Here is a 20,192-nt window from a genome sequence, read left to right on the forward strand (position 1 = left end):
TCTGATCTTATGTCCTTCTACACACGTCCCTCTTCAGTGTTCTAGCTATTCTGTTCTTTCAGTTTCAGGAAAACCCTGGACCATGTTCTCTACCACCTCAGACATTTGCACATGTTGTTCACAGTGGCCAAAATGCTCTCCCCTCCTCCAATCCACTCTTAAGTTAGCTTTCCCCTCTAGGGGGCTGAAAGAGTGCCTATAATCAGATCCAATTTAGTCCAGGGAATTGAGGAAGGCTTCTTTGAGGAAGGGACACTAGGGCTGAGATCTTTGTTGCTGTAGGTGTATACATCTGTACTCCTGGGGACTTCAATTAAAGTGCACTTCATTTTGTACTTATTTGTAGAAATTTCATTGATCTCATTCACATTAAATGATGCTAAATCTGGGATTAAAAAAAATAGACTATCAAACATGTGGCACATGCCAGGCACTATGATAAGGCGTTATGAATATCATCAACTCATTTAATCACTGCAGCCACCCTCTGAGGTAGGTACTGATTTTGTTCTTATTCCCAGGTGAGATTATGGAGACACAGATTAAGTGGACTGCAGGCTCTGCCACCTCTGTATTTCTAGCTCTCCTACAGAGAATTAAAGCCTGTACTGGGAACAGGAACTCTGACTTTAGTGACAAACAGAGCTGGGTATAAATTCTGGTCATGTTAGTTAACTTCTGACCTTTTCATCTGCAAAATGAGGGTATTATTGTTTCCCACAAAATAATACTGTGTGGATCTAAATGAGATTATGTTATGTCAAAGTTTGGCATATACTAGCACCTCGATAAATTCACATTATTTTCCCCTCAGAATCCTATCAACGATTGCATCTGCATACAAACATACAAAGAACCTCATATGCATAATTTATCTCAGACACTTCCAAAAGAGGGCTTTATAGTTCTCATAACTCTCACAAACATAGTGAGCAAGGTAGGTCCCCTGTTACAAATAAGAAAAGTAAGATCTAATTTTATGCTGTTTTTACCATACATGAAGCATTCATTCTGTTCTCTTTTGAAAGTGATGTGTCACATGAATTAATAGTTTAAGACCTCAGCCCATAGTCCTAATTTTGGTCCTGGTCATGGGAATTCACAAAAATTAGAAAACATTTTCATAGTTCATATTTTCACCTCTGAATATTCTATCACTAGCCTATTTTAAGGGAATAACAGCCCAAAACAAGTTTTTTAAAAAAGCATTAAAACATTACGAGAAATGAAATATTCTGAATCACTCGCCTACAGCACCAAATGTGTACCTTGAAGTATTTAGACTACATCATGAATGCTAAAATTTAGTTGCATGATTACTCACATTATTATATTTCAATTTGGGAGTGTTTCACAGATGGTATTTATTTATTCATTTGTTCAATAAATACTGAGAATGAAACATGAGCCAGAAACTTCGAAAGTTACAGAAAATGAGTAAGACAATTCCTGCACCTGAAAAACTTGGCCTCTGAGCACAAACAGAATTTGGAACACAGTATATACTATACATAATTAACATCTTTGCTATTTTTCCTCTGGATAAATTCTTATTGAACTAAACAATAAATCATTGCATGAGTAGAGTACAAAAGAATGATGTTGACAAATGCCACCATTTGACAGAAAGATACAATTTTCATAGGCTTAAATTCTTCCTCTGTTCCCCATCAGAGTACATGGCGCCTCCATTCTAGCCATCAGTCTTAACACCTCTCATCTGCTATCCGTCACCTCTCTACTCATTTTCAACCTATCGCCAAGTTCTATCAGTCCTTCTTTCAATATATGTTTAAAATACATCCACTTTTACCTCCATGACTGTTGTTATTCCAAATGATAACTTCCTAACAGTCCTGTGGTGATTTTCTCTTGGATTTTTAAGCCAAATGTCCTAATATCCTATAAGGCTCTACATCCTCCTGCTCAGGCACCGTTCTCTAGCCCCATATGGAACCACAGCTCCTCTCCTTCTCTGAATCCACTGGGCTTCTTTCATTTCCCCAATGCTGTGTAAGGACCTTTCAACCCTGCTGTGCCCCCTGCATGAAATGTGCTTCTACACATTCTTAATGGGGGTGTCTCCTGATGTTCACCAAGACAACCTGAAAATCTTTAAAGGCCTTGTGGTAAGAGACCCCTTCCTTGACCCCCACAACTAAGCCAGAGCCCCATCATATGCTCCTGGAGCATGTTCTCCTTTCCCTCGGAGTACTCATCATCTTTGTACCTATGTGTGTGTGATTATTTGACAAAGAACCGTCTCTAATACTAGGCAGGAAGCTTCACAAGGATGGGAACATCGTTGGGTCTGTAGACTCTACCTGCCCCAGGTATCTAGCATGGTGCCTGGTGTCATATTCTACTAAGACCAATGCGATTCGAAGTGATCTCCATTATAGACACAGGCATGCATTCCTGTTGCAGTTGTAGGGATTAATATTTCAAGATGATAAGGAACTGTTTTCCTGTTTACCAGGAAAAAGAACAGCTTTGTTGCTCAAAGAATATTCAAAGCGTTTCTAAAAGAAAAATCAAATTTGATTTGACAGAATTTTCTGTGGTTCAGCCTTCCTGCCCATTGAAATTAAGTTTCCCTGTGATACAAAGAGTTCTTACAGAAAACAACTGGATATTCCTGTACAGTGGTCAACAGAACTGCCGATTCAATCCACTTGTTTGTGCAGCTAGAAAATCAAAGCTTGAAACAAAAGTACTTAGAATACTATCATGTTAAAAGACTTCCACTTTTATCACATTCACTAAGAATAATCTAGGGGACGGGGTGTGGCTCAGTGGTACAGGGCTTGCCTCGCAGGTGTGAAGCCCTGAGTTCCATCCCTAGGACTGCCAAAAAAAAAAAAAAAAAAAAAAAAAAAAAAAATCAAACCAACAACAATAACAAAACAAAAAGAGGAAAATAACTAAATATCCTAAGTAACTGATTCTTTACATCCAAATTCTATTCATTAAACTTTTTAATGTCTTGTTCTGTGACTGGTTACCTAACATGCTCAGGATGAAAGATTCTCAAACCAGGAAATTTCTCAAATTTTACATGTGTGGCTCAACTTCAAAGAAAGACACCAAATCAGGTAAGCAAAACTGTCCTTGAGTCAAGAAGCAGAAGTTATGACCTTCTGTAGGTACTGCAAACATTTATTTTGACTGATAAGTGGAAAGGGAAAGGAAGCTAACATCATCAGCATAGACTTCCCTTCTCACTATTGGTCTGGTCTCTCGTGCCAATCCAGAACTGACAAGTCTACTCTGAAATCTAGTTTAGGCTGCAGACAGTCTCACATGGCATTTACCTTTTAGTTGAGCAAGTGAGTAGTAGCTGGTCATGCAACTCAGAAAGTCAAGTATCTTATATCCAAGGTACTAATTTAGAGTGACATCTAACTTACACCTCAGATAGATGACTACAGCCTTAACAAAAAAAGTCAACCTGATATTGCCATTATGTTAAGCTCTCTTAATTTCCCAGCAATTCCATTCTAGTCACACTCTAATAGTAAGATAGCCTGTTAGTCTGAGGCATGGTTTATCACAGAAGTTAGCTTCCAAGAAACATTCGGTCTGAGGTGCAATGGTCTTAGGAAACTGCCAATAACAATAGGGCCATCTTTACTTGATTGTTTCCTCTTGCTGGGGCTAATCTTTTAGATTTCATCCATTTCCCCTAGGGAGACACAGCTTAGAAATAGCATCTGGAAAGAACTAGAAAAGGTACAATAACTAATCCTATGCTGAAGTCTTTTCCCTTGGCTAAAGTGCTACCTTCTAGCTAATATAAGAATTAAAGCATTATATTTGAATATGTTTTTTCCCCAGACAGACTTTCCAGATCTGTTCTTAGAAGACATAGATTCTCTAGTCATCTGATTCTAAAATAAATTTGAGATCATATTTTTCCAAATAGTAGTTACCTTGCAGAATGTACAAAGATATGTAGCATATATGATATTATAACTGTAAGCTCTTTATGCTGTACATTTAAATGCATAACAGCTAATAATATACCACAAATTGTGGATGCAGTAAATTTTGTAGGCCATCTCACAGATACTTGTTTCTTCTTTTGAAAATAAATTATTGTTACTTTATTTAAAGTAACATGTTAAAAATAATCACTTGCATAACCTTTAAAGCATATTGTATAACGTGGTTAAAGAGAACTCCAGAGAGCCATCAAAAGTACATTTTTTTTCAGAACTTCAATATTGCTGATGTACTTCTTAGGAATCTAAGTGTAAAGTCTATCAAGAAAATCCCAGAACATGATCTAAATATAAATCTGAACAGGAGGATCTTGAACTGTAAAATAAACTGTAGTCTTTTATAGAAAACACTCCTAAATTTCTTCAGTTTGTCCAAATATAACAACATCTGAGTAGTCCAGTGTCCATGAGTATGATATATTTCTTCAGTTCAAGTATTTTTCAGTTTCGCTATTGTCTGGAGTTTTAATACAAACCATCACCACGTACTCTGTAAGATGCTGAAGATACAAGTATACTTAAAATCCACTGGGAGTTTTCCTTTTCTGATTGATAAATTTGAAGAAAACAGCCCTAGTCTTAGGGCCCAATTCTAATCCTTCAAAAACTAAAGCTATGTTTATATTCTATACATACAATTCCCCAGTTTCTTTTCTTTTTTTTTTTTTTTTTTTTCTTTTTTTCTTTTTGCTGTGCTGAGGATTGAACCCTGGGTCTTGTGCTTATGAGGCAAGCATTCTACCAACTGAGCTATAACCTCAGCCCCCCCCAAGTTTCTTCTAGTAACTTTGTTCTAAAAATCTTCTTTATAATGGTCAAATTGAGAAGGGGTTAAGACATAACTCTTTTTCTTCTTCCTTAGATGATGATTTAGCCCAAAGCCTTAGTCATTTACATCTGCTGTACTCATGTGATGGTCCTTCTTTTGATTAAACATTTTTACGTTTTTTTTGTTTTGTTTTCAAAATACAGGAAAATCTTCAGTGGTGTTAACATTAAACTGTACTTCCATAACTTTATGTTTTATCCTAAGACAAATTATGTCAACTCTTCATTATACTCAGTGACTAACCAGAAGACATAAAAAACTAAAACTAAACCTACTGTCTTTGTTATGTTCCATTTTCCTCTTATTCACATTTCTAATTTTATGCTCAAATCTAAAATTATCTGCAAAAGAAAACTGCATTCAGTACCTGGGCAAATAATTTCAATGTTTGACATTGACTAATCTTTTTTAATGAGAAAAAAAATTACCCAAGTAGTATTTTCAAACATTTTAATTTGTAATGAATAAACAATCAACGTAATAAGAAAGAAAGCACTATTTAACACTACAAACATTTGTATGAAAAAAATAGCTGTACCTTAATTATTTATCCAATCCTGTTCAGTCTTTCCTGAATTGTTTGGAATGGCAGACCACTGAAACAGAGTTGACTGAGTTGAACCTTTGGAGATTTAGAGAATGATTTAAAGACCAGTGGGAGTGAACGAGACAAGCCAATCAACACCATCACCTCTCTCCAACACCTCCCTCTGCCCAACTTGCGTCAGCTTTAAAAAAAAAAGAAGTAAACTCAGTTTACTGTTGTACATCTGGATTAAACATCAGTTACACCAATTTCTATTTGCTTTTAGAATTTTGGCTTTTGTATGACAAAATACTCACTAAATTTTTTACTTGACTGTCATTCTTTAAAATTTTCTTTTGAACTGTTGATCTGCTCAAAGGAAATTTTACAGAATGACAGACACTTCCAAATGATGCCAAGTTATCTGTCCAAGGTGCAGGAGATTGGAAAGCATATGCCATTATCAGCTACTGCTACCAACCTCAAAATCAGCAAAGACTATTTGATGTTTCTGAAGAGTTCTAAATGGACATTCTTCTCCTCTTAAAAAACTCACATAGCTCTCCATATATATAAGAAAGAGTTGAAATGTATTAGCAAATGATTTATTCTGTTATGCAAATTTGTCAACTAGACACTATTCTGAATATGAGGTGAGATAAACAGATTAGAAATCAATCCAAAATTAAGGGTTTGTTGCCTTTTAAATATTTAGGAAATGAGTGAACAAATAATGATCTAATAACCGATCAGAAGCAATGCTAGGTTACAACAGTTGTGCCAATTCTCACTTCTATTTAGAAAAACTAGACATTGTTCTCTGATTAAGAAATTCTTAAGTTGATGCAATATATTAAACATTAAACAAAATGCCTAGTTATCTATTTCTCTTTTTCCTTTCAAATTTGGCCTATTTGGTCTATTAACTTAGTGTGTTATACTTGGTTTTACTTATCTCTTAGAGTATTCTCCACTTTTAGAGTCATCTGGTAGCTTTATCTTTTCTCAGATAAGAATTATTATAGTCTAGGGAAAAAGTGATAGTAAACGAAGTCCTAATTTTAATATCAGGAAAATCTAAAGAAGATTCCTGTTCAAATTACTATTTCCATCATCAGTTGTGATCTTTCCAACTTAGGTTTTCACTCTGTTTGCAAAGTTACTTGATGAGTATGAGATGAAGCAAGCAAAGTCCACCAATAATTTTTTGAAAATGGAAGAATTCTACTCTGGTAAAATTCCATTTAATATTGGGTCAACTAAACAAGAGTGGATGTACTCCAATAAGTGAATTTTACTTTACAAAATCTTCATGTTAACTGGAGAGGTGATAAATGCATAAATCTTCAAAAATTTTACCTCCCTTAAAATTTTGCTTATAATTCTGACCTTTAAATATAATAAATAACTGTAGCTTTACATATTTGATTACAATTAAAAGCACACTTAGAGATTTCTATAAAGGAGCTTATTTTCCTTTTGAACTTGCTCTACATAGCAAAATTCTTATCACTAAATTTATTTTTCTAATGCTTCTTAAAATCAAATCTATGCACAGGGAAACTAATTTGGCAAAAGTTAAATGAATCAAATAACTAAGGTCCTGGTGTGCTGTTAGAGTAGGTTTTATCTTAGATCATTTAACATGTTTAGATGTGGCTAAAATTAATGAAGAAATGTTTGTTCTGGTCTGGCCTTGACAAACCTTTTGTAAGGGAAATACAAACTTAAACATGATAATTTAATGTCCTAAATATTTATTTTGTCTTCCTTTTTTTTTTTTTTTTTTTTTTTTTGATAGTGCTAAGGATGGAATCTAGGGCCTCAAGCATGGTAGGCAAGCACAGTCTCACTGAGCTACAGTCCCAGTCCAAAGCCCTGAATATCTCTCAAAATTATACTGTAATTTAATTGTACATAATTTGGTAATAGATTTGTGCTCTTTTTAAATTTTTAAAACATGGCAAAGGCCACATATTCAGTCCGACTCTGATTTGGTTCAAGTATCACAATATGTACAGCCTTTTAAAAACATAAACAAAATGAGAAGTAGGGTGGTCGTGAATAATGAAGCAATTCTGGGCAACATGGTGACAGACACCATTTGTTCATAATGAAATTCAAGTAAGTGCCACCATGAATAGGTGTGCAAAACTTGGTCTGCACACCAGGTCTGGGGCTGAGGAATAAGATGCAGTCACATGAAGAAATGCTTGGCTTCCCAGACTCTCACATTATTAATGCCGGATAACTGCAGTGCGATCCAGGACTCTAGCAGATGAAAAGTCCCAAGGGGCTGGGCCATCCCAGAAGGTTTCAGGGAGCTTATGGGCTTTGAGCAGGGCCTTGAACGTTCATGTGAGATTCCAGTAAGCAAAGAAAGAAAAACATCCTAGATGAAAAAGGCAGAAATTCTGACAACAGTGAAAGTTATTCTGGCTTCAGTGGGGAACTTTCTAAAGCAAAATAGGAGAAAAGAATGGAATGATTCAGACTGAAAAAAGCATTATGTCAGGAATTCGGATTTTTAGTGATGGGGATCTTTTGAAAGTTTCTGAAGAAAAGAATGAAATCAGCAGGGCAGGGAAGCAGGGGACATGACATGTGGAGGAGGACCGTCAGGAGGTTGACAGACAGTTTGGGTTTGGTGACATTTGCCTGTCTGAGAATGATGGCTGAAGGAAAGGCAGATGGATAGAGCTTAAATTGGGGTTAATGGGAATTTGGCTCTTTTTCTTGTATTACTGTTTCTTTTTAACATTTTCACTAGCTCTCAATACATGGTATGAATTTTATGTGATCATTTTATGAGAAACAAAAATCTTTCAATAATATCTTCATTTTTCTTCACACAGAGAAAGAGAGTATGTGGCGTTATACATCCATTTCAGCACCCCTTCGGTCAGTTTCTGCCTATCATCTTCAAATAGTACAGAGAAGGTCCTAGGATGTGCAACCCAGTATAATGTTATCTATTGAGAGTATAAAACCGATGGATCAAGAGAAACGGACTTAGCTCATACCTATGCATTGAACTACACTTTTTCTCACTCATATTTAAAGTCTCTGGTCATCCTGTTTAAAATCTCTACCTTCAACAATGTCCTCAAAGAGACACCTGCAGCTGGATCAAGTTAAAATTAGTCAACAATTAAAAGCAAAACAGAAACCTTAGTCAGACCATCCTGACATTTTGCAATGGTACAGGGAAAGATAACCTCTTGTTCTCATCTTGACAGTACCCAAATTTCTAATTTTAGTTATGGGACAAAAATAATACTTGGAAATAGAATCTGGTTACAGCCAAATTGGAAGAAGATGTATAGAAACAATAATGATTAAGAAACCAAATGATCTAATATTTAGTAATTTTGTACAGTATCCACTGCTTTCTTTGTTCTCACTTCAACTGCCCTTTAAGTTATCTATCTTTTTCTTGCTTCTGTTTCTTTTTATCTTCTATTTATTATGCTGTGTTCATGATGCCTTGTTCTCCCCAGAAGAGTTATCATTTATCATTTTCAGCCCTTAGGTTTGTAAACTCAGAATCTAATAAACTAGATTGTCCATAGATCTCAAGTCTGTTCTCATCCTGCCCCTTTCAAATATGGACCACATTTACATGCATCCAACTGGCTTTTATAGTGTCGTAGGTAAATGTCTATCTGATGTATCAAGTCTTTCCTAAAAATGGAAGACTCTAACAGAACTGCAGCTAGAAACACTTTAATGAGTTCTTTTCAACATAGGTGCTTTTTCATTTCCGGGCTCAGAGAGCTGAAGAGAATTTGTGATCTTTTTTGATGTCAGAGTTTTGGCACTCCAAGTTATTTGCGTTACCTCTTTTTAAATATTGGTTCTCATAAAAAAAAGAAAAGAAAAGAAAAATATCCGTAGAGAAAAGTTACAGAAATCTTCCTAAGTTATTCAAGCAGCAGAATTCCATGTTATCACAAAGATGAGTCAAACACTCTGTACTGGTATATCATCTTTTCTACCTACTTGCAAGTGGTAAAAGCTCAGCTATACTATGGGGTTTCTATTTTCATGGTTCAGTAGTTACTCATGTCAACCTATAGAATAAAAATAAGTAAAAGAAGATAAAGTTGAATATTATCCCCCAAAAAGCCACCTATCCCAACAATTATAAACAGAAATTTAATAATTTCCTAATCCCCCTTCATCAGGAATTCTGGATATCCACAGAAGTTTGAGTCATTTCTATTTTTTGGAGGCACCAAATATATTTAAATGTTTTTAAAATCTAAAATAGGATTTCTAAACTTTAGTGCATTTAAATGTTTCTATTTAACATTTAGAATTTCTGTACGTTGTTTAAGTCTCAATCACCTATAGAGCTTATACCCCTCTTCACCGTAACCTACCTGGTTAGGCAGAAGCCAGGAATAAGCCTGTGATGCTTTCATCTGCATCTCTGCATCATGCTTTTAAAACAAGATCTTTACACATGTATACTACAAATGACTATACAAATAGTCACATTTGATGACACCTTAGAAAAGTCTCAATTTAAGGTCCTTCCAAACATGAGGCCTCAAAGAGCTTCTTAGCCTAAGCAAAGGGAAATGCAATGGCCCATGAGCTCTGACAGCATTGTCTGGTCTATGGCTCCCAACTTTCTTCAATCCAACCTAAACCACCTCTACAGTTATAAAATGCAGGATTTGGGGAATGTTTGAATAGCAAACTACGGTGTTGCAAAATCAGCAAACAAGTTGGGTGCAAGTTGACAAATGTATTGACTTTGCCATAGACCTACACAGAAAATTGCATTTCACTTCAGCCTACCAAAAAAGAGAGAGAAAAAAAAGAAGCTAGTTAGGGGATAGCCCATTACATAGACTATATTCTATTTCTGTCTTTCCCTTTGAAAGAGACCCTTCATGTCCACATCATTTCTTAATCCCACATTAAAATGATGCAGAGAAAAGTATTACAAGTTCATTCCAGACTTCTGCTTAAGCAGATATATTATGGTGAAGGATTACAAATTCTATGAAATGTATGGGTAATTACAATTTAATAATGTGTTGAAATTCTAAATGTTAAATTAGAGCTCTTAAAAGCTTGCTTTAAAGAATGATTCCCAGCCTTTAAAATGCCTAGTAGAGAAAATGGCATGCCTAAGAGATATATAATCACACTGATAATTACAGCGACACTTCCTAAACAGCTAAATCACCTTGTCAATTTCAGTTCTTCATAATGATTACAATATTAATACAGTACTGAGCTGAGTTGACTGCCTTTCTAATTCAGGACAATTGGTGGTTTTAAAAATTACATTCTTCTTGGGTCACAATATATTAATGCCCATGCTCTCTTTTAGTATTCTCATCATCCTCTTCCTTTGAAAACCAAATTTCCTACCAGAAGAATTTGATTTTGTAGCTTCATTAGAGCTTGGACTTTGCAAACCTGGTGTCATCTGGCTTGAAATTGAACTCTCAATGGTTCCTGAAGCTATAACCCAACAGGCTGCTATGGAGTGGCTAGACTGGGAGCACCCAGCAGGGCTTTTGAAGGGAAGGGCCCATCCCAATGACAATAACACAAAACTATGCTGTAAAAGACTCAGCATCCCTACTGACCAAAGATAAGCTCTGGTTGGCCTTCTTAGTACCCTATTCAGAATGCTGAAATAAGAAATGCACGCTCACCAAAAAGAATTGTTCAAAGGAATCTGAGTGAAGAGAGAAAAAATAGTTTCCTAATTCACTTTTCAGGGAATTTGGGACTTCCTGACTCATGTCTCCTCAGTAGAGAAGAAGACAGCCAAATTGGAAGAAGATGGTAGAAACAATAATGATTAAGAAACCAAATGACCTAATATTTAGTAATTTTGTACAGTATCCACTGCTTTCTTTGTTCTCACTTCAACTGCCCTTTAAGTTATCTACCTTTTTCTTTTGAAAGAAAAGGCTCACTTCTTTGATGGAGTCCAAGCAGCTCCAGGGTGGGGTCATGGTGCAACTGGAGCCCTACACAGGCCACTCGTTGAGTGATGTGATTGTCCTTTGTTACAAGAGTTGGCAGTGCCAGCTCTGGCACCATTAAATCAGTTTTTTGTTCTTCATAAGTTGCTTTAGTAGAGAATTATAATTCCTGGAGGGCTGGGTACAAAAGTGGTAGCATCAGTCTTTCTTTAAATATAGCAAAGCTGACTCAGAAAAAATAAATATCTTGACCTTACTCAGTCGGACAACAGCAGAAGGGAGACATTCAGGCAGATGGTATATTTAGGTTTGAAGATGGATTCAAACTTTGTCTAGACAGCCAATTTATATTAGTTTATAAACAACCCATTTTGTTTACCTTGATTAATATAGACTATGTCTGGTTCATACTAGGTACTGTATAAATATTGAATGAATGAAAGTCTTTATTAAAGTCAATGATGCAAAGGGTGTACATCCAATACCTTTCTTTAGAACTTATTTACAAGGCTGCAACAAGAGACATTTTAATTATTCTAATTGATGGGTCCTGTCATATTAAAATGCAATAGCACCTTCTGCTCAAGGTCAATTGTGAAAGGGTAAAGCAAATGCCCCTGCTTATATGCAGGGATCCATTAGTTCCTTTGGAGAGAGCTGCCTTCTTGGAATAGGAAGGAATCACTGAAAATCATGTGTTCAAAGGATAATAAGAACACAAGAAAATTATAAGTTGTAAAATGCAAGAGTCAAAAAGCTCATAATAACATGATCTCTACATTATTTTAAAAATTGCATATACAGTATATAAAAATACATTAAAAAAAATACATACAAAGGAAAAAATGCCTGAAATAACATATATCAAAATACTAATAGTGGTTATTTCCAGAATGAGGAAAGGTAAATAATTTTTTATTTTTTCTTATCTAGATGTGCTGACTGATCTTTGAAAAATACAGATTATTTTTGTTTTTAGGAAGACAACAAAGATAATTAGGGGGAAAAAAAACAACAAAAATAAAGCCCTTCTCTCAGTTTTTCCAACAGTTGTTAATCAATGCCAGCCATCGGCGAAATCTCTATTTTTAATGAGAATGTCTTGGGTACTCAACCAGCAAACAATCAACCCTCCCTTAAAAATTCTCTAATTCTGAATGGATACTTATGAGCTATTTAGCATCTAGATAAAATTATATGTCTCCAGTTTGTTCCAAAGGGACAAACTGTTTCTTCCCAATCTGCAAGAGGTCGCAAAATACTGTTGAGAAAAATGGACAGCAATTTTTTTTTCATAATTCTTGGAGATAATCAATTTTTATTATGGTATAATAAGCAGACATCTTCACTTATTCATTCGATAAAAATGTTGATCACCTGTGCCTTACTTTATGCTAGGGGCTAACACAAGTCACACTGGGAGGGAAAAAAAAAGACCCACTTCCTGCTGTTAAGACCTGGTCTCTCAAGTAAACCTAAGTAGGTCATAACGACATAAGATGGTGGTGAAATGCACTTGGGATCTCAGGAGTAGAAGAAGGATGGCACCCAACTCGGTTTGGAGGGGCAAGACTTTTTTGAAGAGGTAATGCTGGGCTCAAGCAGAAAGAGTAGACAGGAATTCTCAGGAGGAATGGGACGGAGAGCAGGTTGCAAGCAGAGAGGATGGTACCAGCAAGGCAAGAAGGCAAGAGGTGCTCTTGGCTGCCAGGTGCTCCTGGGATGATGAGACACAAATGGAGAGGTCACTGGGGGATCAGAGGAGACTTGGATAACATGTCTTTTTGTTGTTCAACTAAAATGAGTTCATGACAACAACAAACAAATCCAGCTCACCCATGCCTCACGGAGTTCAAGACTTCAGACATGTCAAGAAAACATGCTTTGTTAGAAATTGTGATAATCGAGGTTATTGCAAACAGTAAACTTCATCTACATAGCATGCATCGGTTCTTCCTACTGTGTGAATCCTTGGAAAGAGGGCCTGTATGGACTTGGCCCCTGGTTCTGTGTTTGGACCATAGGGATTTTTGTACTATAAATTAGTTAAGAATAGGAAAATTCAGGTTTATGAGGTACAGATGCTCCCTGACTTGTGATATAGTCACGTCCTGGTAAATGCACCATAAACTGAAAATATATTTAATATGTGTAACCTACCAAGCATCATAGCCTAGACTTGCCTACTTGAAATGTGCTCAAACACTCAGGTTAGCCTATAGATAGGCTTTGTTAAGAGTATCACACCACATACTGCTAGCCTGGGAAAGGTCAAAATCCAAGTATGGTGTCTACTGAATACATATCACTTTCACACCATTGTGTAATCAGAAAGCAAAAGACTGTATATTAAGATGGAGCTAATCACAAGTCTTACAGGAACTGAATAATTAACTATAGAAATTTTGACTCTCTACTGCTTTCAAGATATTTGGAGATTATTTTTCAAGTAAGATCATATTTAAATTTTTCCTGATTTTAAAATTCACCTAAAGTTGATGGTTAAGTAAATTATATGAACCATTTTCCAGTAACACACATCTTTCTCTGCAAACATCTACATTCTCTAAATCTCTTTTTTAAGGTACAGTTTAGGGTAACAATTAGATCTGTGCTTTTTTTAGGACAGGTGGTCTGACTTTTAGATGTACAGAAAACAATCATAGTGACTCAAGCACTTTAACTTGTGTCTTTTTTTTTCAAAAGTTGATGGAATTTCCTCTGAAGTTTGCTTATGGCTTTTAGTGTTAACTGTTCCTGAGGAAGACTGAGAGAAGTTGCACTGCCTTTGTCTTAAAACTGTTTCTACCTACCCCTCCCAAACTATTTGAGAAGGCTTCTGATACTATAAGGAGCCCTATAGCTGAACAAGTTCTTTTATAATACCAACACTCAGCATGGGATTGGGGCTTCAATTCAGAAGTTGCCTGTTCCAATTCTGACTCATCAATTACTAACTAACTGCTATCAAGAAGTCAGTAAACTTCACTTCCTCATATACAAAATGGTATATAATTCCTAGGGTGGGTGACGACAGGACCCTTGCGAGTAGAAAATAAAATTATTCACACGTTTATTGCAGACCTACTATGTGCCAAGCACTATTTTACTAAGTGAAAAAAGAAAATTTTATAGTTCTAAAAAATTCACTATAAACAAAAGTTATTCAAATGGTCAAAGTTCGTTCTTCCCACGGAACTCCTTTTGCCACTATTTGGACCAGAAAATTTAGCAATGTAAGTAAACGGTAACTTATATAGTGATCAAAGAAATATTAAAGTGGCTATCCACTGGAAAAATATAGTGGACATAAAAATTCTATGTTAAAACATTCCAATTCTAAATATTTCAATTTAATTCTCCTCATCAAAATTTTCACTGAAAGATGAACAATGGAATGGATTGTCTTTAGCTCTTTTTTATTTCCCCTTCCTGTCTTCAATCAGCCATTAATCAACTAATTATTCAATCAGCACATATCCGTGATGGCCCAAAACAGTGCTTATCAGTGTCTCCATGTCTTGAGGCTTTCTTCCTGCTTCCTAACTTCTGGCTGTATTTCATTCTGACTAGCCATAAGCCTTAGAGTAATTAGGGAGCTTTACACACAAATTCTGGCAATATTTACATATAATTATGTTATAAGTTCTATGTGTGAAGAAAGATCTGGATATCTATATCTATGTCTTCATTCTTACCTATTAGGAGGTACAGTACTTTTTTTTTCCCCTGTTCAAAGAAGCTCTGCTTTTATCCTCCGGTCTGGTTCTGTAAATGCATTATTGTTCTGCTATGATCTGTAAATGCATTATTGTTTTCTCACTGTAATTCCAAACTCTTTATCAAATGTGGGGCACCCAATGAAATGCAGAGCACGGTGACTCTGGGTTTGAATTCAAGGATTCAGATCTGACCTCCACCCTGCTGCCAACCCACTGAGAGAGTTTAGATAGGAAGAGCTGATCCTTGGTTCCTTTTTCCTGACTCTGCCTCCTACAGACCTTACTGTGGAGCTTACACACTGAACTGCAATGCATTTGTTTATAGGTCTGTCCTTCTCGACTTTTGAGTCTTCAAAAGCAGGCAGTATGCCTTATTTACCACACAAGGGTCAAACAGTATAGATTCAGGAGCTTGTCTGCCTAGATGTAAATCCAATTGCAGTCACTTATTAACTTTCTGACTTTGGGACGAGTTGTTTGCCTTTTCTTGTTTCACTTTTCTGTTTGCCTCAGTTTCCATATCTACGAAAAGAAAATAATAATAATGCCTACCTCACACTGCTCTTATGAGAATTAACTAAGTTAATATTTATACAGCATTCAGAAGAGTGTCTGGCATGTAGAGATTATATTTGTTACATGTGTGTATGGAAAGAATTGCCTCTAATGTCAACGTCTCATGTGGTGCCTACTTAAATAAACCTCTGTTGAAGAAGGGAATTATATCAGAATGGAAATATTCTGGAACACAGTTTTCTTTTTAAAATTGGATCTAATAAAAACTTATGCAAGGTTACTGTGAGGCTTAAATGAGGTACTAGGTATTATAAATGATATTTTTATTAATGTTTATAAGAGTGACATGATATTCACAAAACTGTTTAGAGAATTAAATTTCAACACCTTTTGCTTTAGAAGTGTATTGTTAACTGTTTATTAGACCATTATTTCTCTTGTTAAACTATTGATTAGCACTGCTGTCAGGTAGAAAAGGGCAAATTTTTGACCCTGACCCATGGAATCTCAGTAAACAACCTTGTAATAAGACACAGTTTGCAATATGTGTTTGTTTAATATTAACCAGCCTGTGAGACTGAACAGCACCATGGTACAATTTACCTCTAAATCTGTCCTTTACCCAGTGTTTCAATATGCAAATATATGGGTAGATTTTGTGTGGGTTGGTTTGATCTTGCTTTGGGTTATTGTTCTTTTTGGTGAGACTGACAAATCAGAAGACTCAAAAGTGTACCAATGTATATTTTCCAAATGCCAAAGTAAGTGACCTACATTTTGCTTACACTCCAAGATTCGAAGTTGCTGAACATTCCAGTACTCATTCCAAAATGGCTGGCCACACGAGTTTGGTGTTATCACAGTCAGCTGAATCAAATGTAAGACCCTTTTAATCAACATGAATGGGTACGTGAATAAGTTGGCCACATGAATCAGTGATGGTTCTCTCTGAGGGAGCTTCTTAACCAAACAGGGCCACATAATTTATGGACATCTTCTATCTTTACATTTCTTAATTCCGGGAAGTCTTACAAACATGCATATATGTCACTTTTCATTAACCTGAGGTTAATCTGGATAAGATTGCTTAGAATTGGAGTTGCAGTCTAAAAGATTATGGTGTCATATCCTTTATTAGATCCAGTTTGACTCATTCTTTGAAATACAAAAATGAAGAATTTCATTCATTTCAGTGTACAGAAATAGCTGTGATACCATGGCTTTGTGCCAAATGAGTTAAATTTAAAATGTGTAACAGGAGTAAAGCTAACACGTTTAAAAACGATTTTCTTCCAAGGCTTTTCGTTATCTTACATAATCATGTTTATTTATCATAAGTTATGATTGCTAATATTACTTGAGAATAATTAGCTACATAATATACATCAGATAACATGCCTCAATTAAGTAGATATTGGGCAAAATGACTTTTCAAGGACTGCACGTGGCCAGAGGGTCAGTGGCTGGTATGTGAGATAATGCAGGTAAAAAGCTACACCCCTGAGATATAGTGAAATTAAATAAGTATTTGTTATTGTTGGTTGTGTATTAAGTCAATAGACCACATAAAAGAGCCTAGGTACTTAATATTTTTATGCAAGTTTACTACTGAGCAACAGATTATTTTTGATTCAGAATAGTGATAAAATATGAAATTACTAAACTCCAATTCAAAGATTTTGCTCCATTTCCCTGGAAAAAAACTAAATGGCAACTTTAGTTCCTAAGCCTTCTGGCAAAGAATGATTCCCAAACTTTTGATATTTATAATACTGATAGATCTGGAGGAGAAACCACTCCATTTAGTGGGCCCCTTAAAATAGTCATTGTCTTGGGCATTAGCATTTGCTGCCTATGTTAACCAGTTAAGGGGTGAACATTTCATATTATAGAAAGCTCTGAAAATATATATTTATAAGAGAAATGCTGACATGGTCTTGATGCCTCCAACACAACTCTGGCCTGCTGCAAGGTCTATTTACTCTGGTCTGATATTTAATAGAATATATGGACTTGCCATAGCAACCTGTGCAGCACTAAGTTTATACATATGTGTTTCCAAGATAAGGAGAATTATTTTTTTTTTAAAAAAAAAGGAATTACAAAACATTTTAGTTGTACAAGTACAGATTGGATATTCTACGAAGTGGAATGTGCATAGTAATATTTTAATAAGAGACAGAATATTTTAATATGAGACCACAGAATATTTTAAATACTTGGAATATCTTTAAGTATTTGCTACCATTATTGTTTTTAACAAAAGGAAATTAATGTTTAAATCTATTAGAAGGGCAGCAAAGAACACACAACCATAAAAATATGAGAATTCAGGTTAATGATTTTCACTTTAGAAAAAAGCACGATATGTAAATAGAATATCTTATTTTTATTCTGCCTGACATTTTCTGTATGTGCGAGATTTATTTGTTAAAAGTAAATCTTAAAGAACTTTAAGAAACTAACAAACAAAATGCTTTATTTCTGAAGTACAAAACCCTTCTTCTATTTTATTATGGGAAAAGCATTTGTATTTTGTTGTCAGGTGGGCTTTCTGTTAGCCTCAGCCTTGGTGTGCTGTGGACCAAGTCCTGGGGCAGTGTGAGGCCTGCCATACTCGACTATTTCTTGACTCTTCCTCTTCAAAAGTGTGCTTCCTATACTTGTTTTCTTAGTTGATTTTTGTGGAGGATAAAGGGGTAATTGTTTTTTTAAAGTATTCATATAAGCTATTGAGCTGGTTTTCTAATTTTTTATAAAACAAAAAAATTTACACAGCTACAAATTCTGAAATATATCTGTGCATGTATGCATATTTCCTTGTGTGCGTGTGTGTGTGTGTGTGTGTGTGTTATTTGTATTAGTCTTATTAAGAGAATTACAAAGGGGCATCAACAGACTTATTTCAATTCCAATCAAAAAAATTTTTTTTGCTCAGGCTGGGGATTGAACCCAGGGCTTTGTGCACTCTACCAACTGAGCTATATCCCCAACCCCCAATCAAATGTTTTAAAAAGTGACTATATACAAAATAACAGTTGAGAAGAATTGGGAGATCTCGATATAGAATAACCTCTCATCAGTTGAGAAAATCAAATTCCTGAGAAGTTGAGGTTGAGAAACTTAATAGTGTATACAAGGTTGGGACAGGACTAAAATAATATTTTTGCATGTGTTTAAAGGGCAATAATAAATAAAATTATATTTAAATTTCCCATCCTTTGCTCAACAAAAAGCTCTTAGGGTCTTTGTCTCCCAGAATTCCAATAACTGCAAAGCACTCCTTTGCTGTGAATAAACATATAGATACCAGGGGACATTTGTGATTGGTGGTCTTGTTCCATCAAAATGTTCAATGCCTTTCTGATCTCATGGCATAGAGGGGTTGTCTTCTGCTTGCTACGTCCCAGTGTGGACCCAAGAACAGGACTAACTTGAACGCTTAACACCTAGAAACATTAATTTATCTACAAGGCTAGATGTCAGATATATCTCAAACCTGTTCCTTTTAGACCAAAGCAGATTTTTTTAAATTTCAAAACATGAAAACTCTTTCACAAAGCATGAATTGCCAACTGTTCTTGGTCTGTCACTTTGCGCCTGTGGCAAAGCAGAACATCATGGTGGGAAGTATGTGGTGCAACAAAGCTTCTCATCTCCTGGCAGCCAGGAAGCAAAGGAAGAGACAAGAAGGGGCCAGGATCCCAATATCCCCTTTGAGGGTGGGGTCCCAATCGCCTAACTTCCTCCCACTAGGCTCCACCTCCTAAAGTTTCCACCATCTCTCAAAGGGCCACAGGTAGTAAGCAAGCCTTTAGCATTTGGGAGTTTGTGGGGCATTTTTGATCCAAATCATAGCAGACACTGTTCATATGGAAAAGTATTCACATTTTTATGACAGAACTGGAGAGCTCAGCATGATAACTGAGGCAGGCAGAGCAGGCAGAGCAGGTTTCATGTAGGAAGAATGGTGTGACTTTAGACAGAGTAGAGGGGACCCCAGGAAGGAAAAATGGGATCAGAAGTTGACCCATGTAAAAACAAAGCAATTGAGCTAAAATGAAATGTTTACATAGAATTTGACCAAAGTTGACCTTGACTGCCAGGTTGAGGAGTTTAAACTTTAAGGAATTTTGATATAAAAATGATGTAAAGCATTAAATATTTCATTCTTCAAAGTGTGGCTATTACTATAATGTTACCAAATAGTTTGAAAGTAATTATACCACTAATACTTGATTTTGGTCTAGATCAATGTAGTAAATGCAACATTTCCATTTTACTCCAGAAAACTCTATTTCTTCTTTTTACATGAAATGGTTTAAAAGAAAACAACTACCTTCCCCTCATCCTTTAACCTGCAGTGTTGGAAACATAATCAATACATTTACATTTCCTATCACATCTTCCTAATGGCTATAATCATTAGTCAAATAAGTAAACAGCAAAACATGAGAGAGGTAAACAAAAGTCAGTGGGCTTTTGTTCAGTCTCCTGACTTACAACAAAGTGGTTTCTCCCTCAAGATTACAGGACTAAGTTAATTACCCTGCCTGTGCTGAGGGACCTTGGTCCACACACTCAGCAGCTATGCCCCAGAAGTGTCAATGCAAAGTGACATGGATATCTAATGTTTAC

At 35.7% G+C, this 20,192-nt stretch overlaps 1 protein-coding gene across 3 annotated transcripts in view; it reads right to left on the reverse strand.

Annotated features, from left to right (window-relative positions):
* The window catches only part of SLC38A4 (solute carrier family 38 member 4), a 64,317-nt gene that overhangs the window by 34,998 nt on the left and 9,127 nt on the right, over window positions 1–20,192 (reverse strand). The window contains exon 1 of one of the 3 annotated variants that reach the window (XM_079139583.1): window positions 5,372–5,455. The exons of the other annotated variants lie outside the window; for them this stretch is intronic. The gene's annotated coding sequence lies outside the window, so the exon portion shown is untranslated. Of the gene's footprint in view, window positions 1–5,371; window positions 5,456–20,192 lie in introns of those variants that run through there. 3 annotated transcript variants of the gene reach the window in all.

Source organism: Sciurus vulgaris (genome assembly GCF_902686455.1).
Source record: "Sciurus vulgaris genome assembly, chromosome: 5".
Taxonomy (NCBI): Eukaryota; Metazoa; Chordata; class Mammalia; order Rodentia; family Sciuridae; genus Sciurus; species Sciurus vulgaris.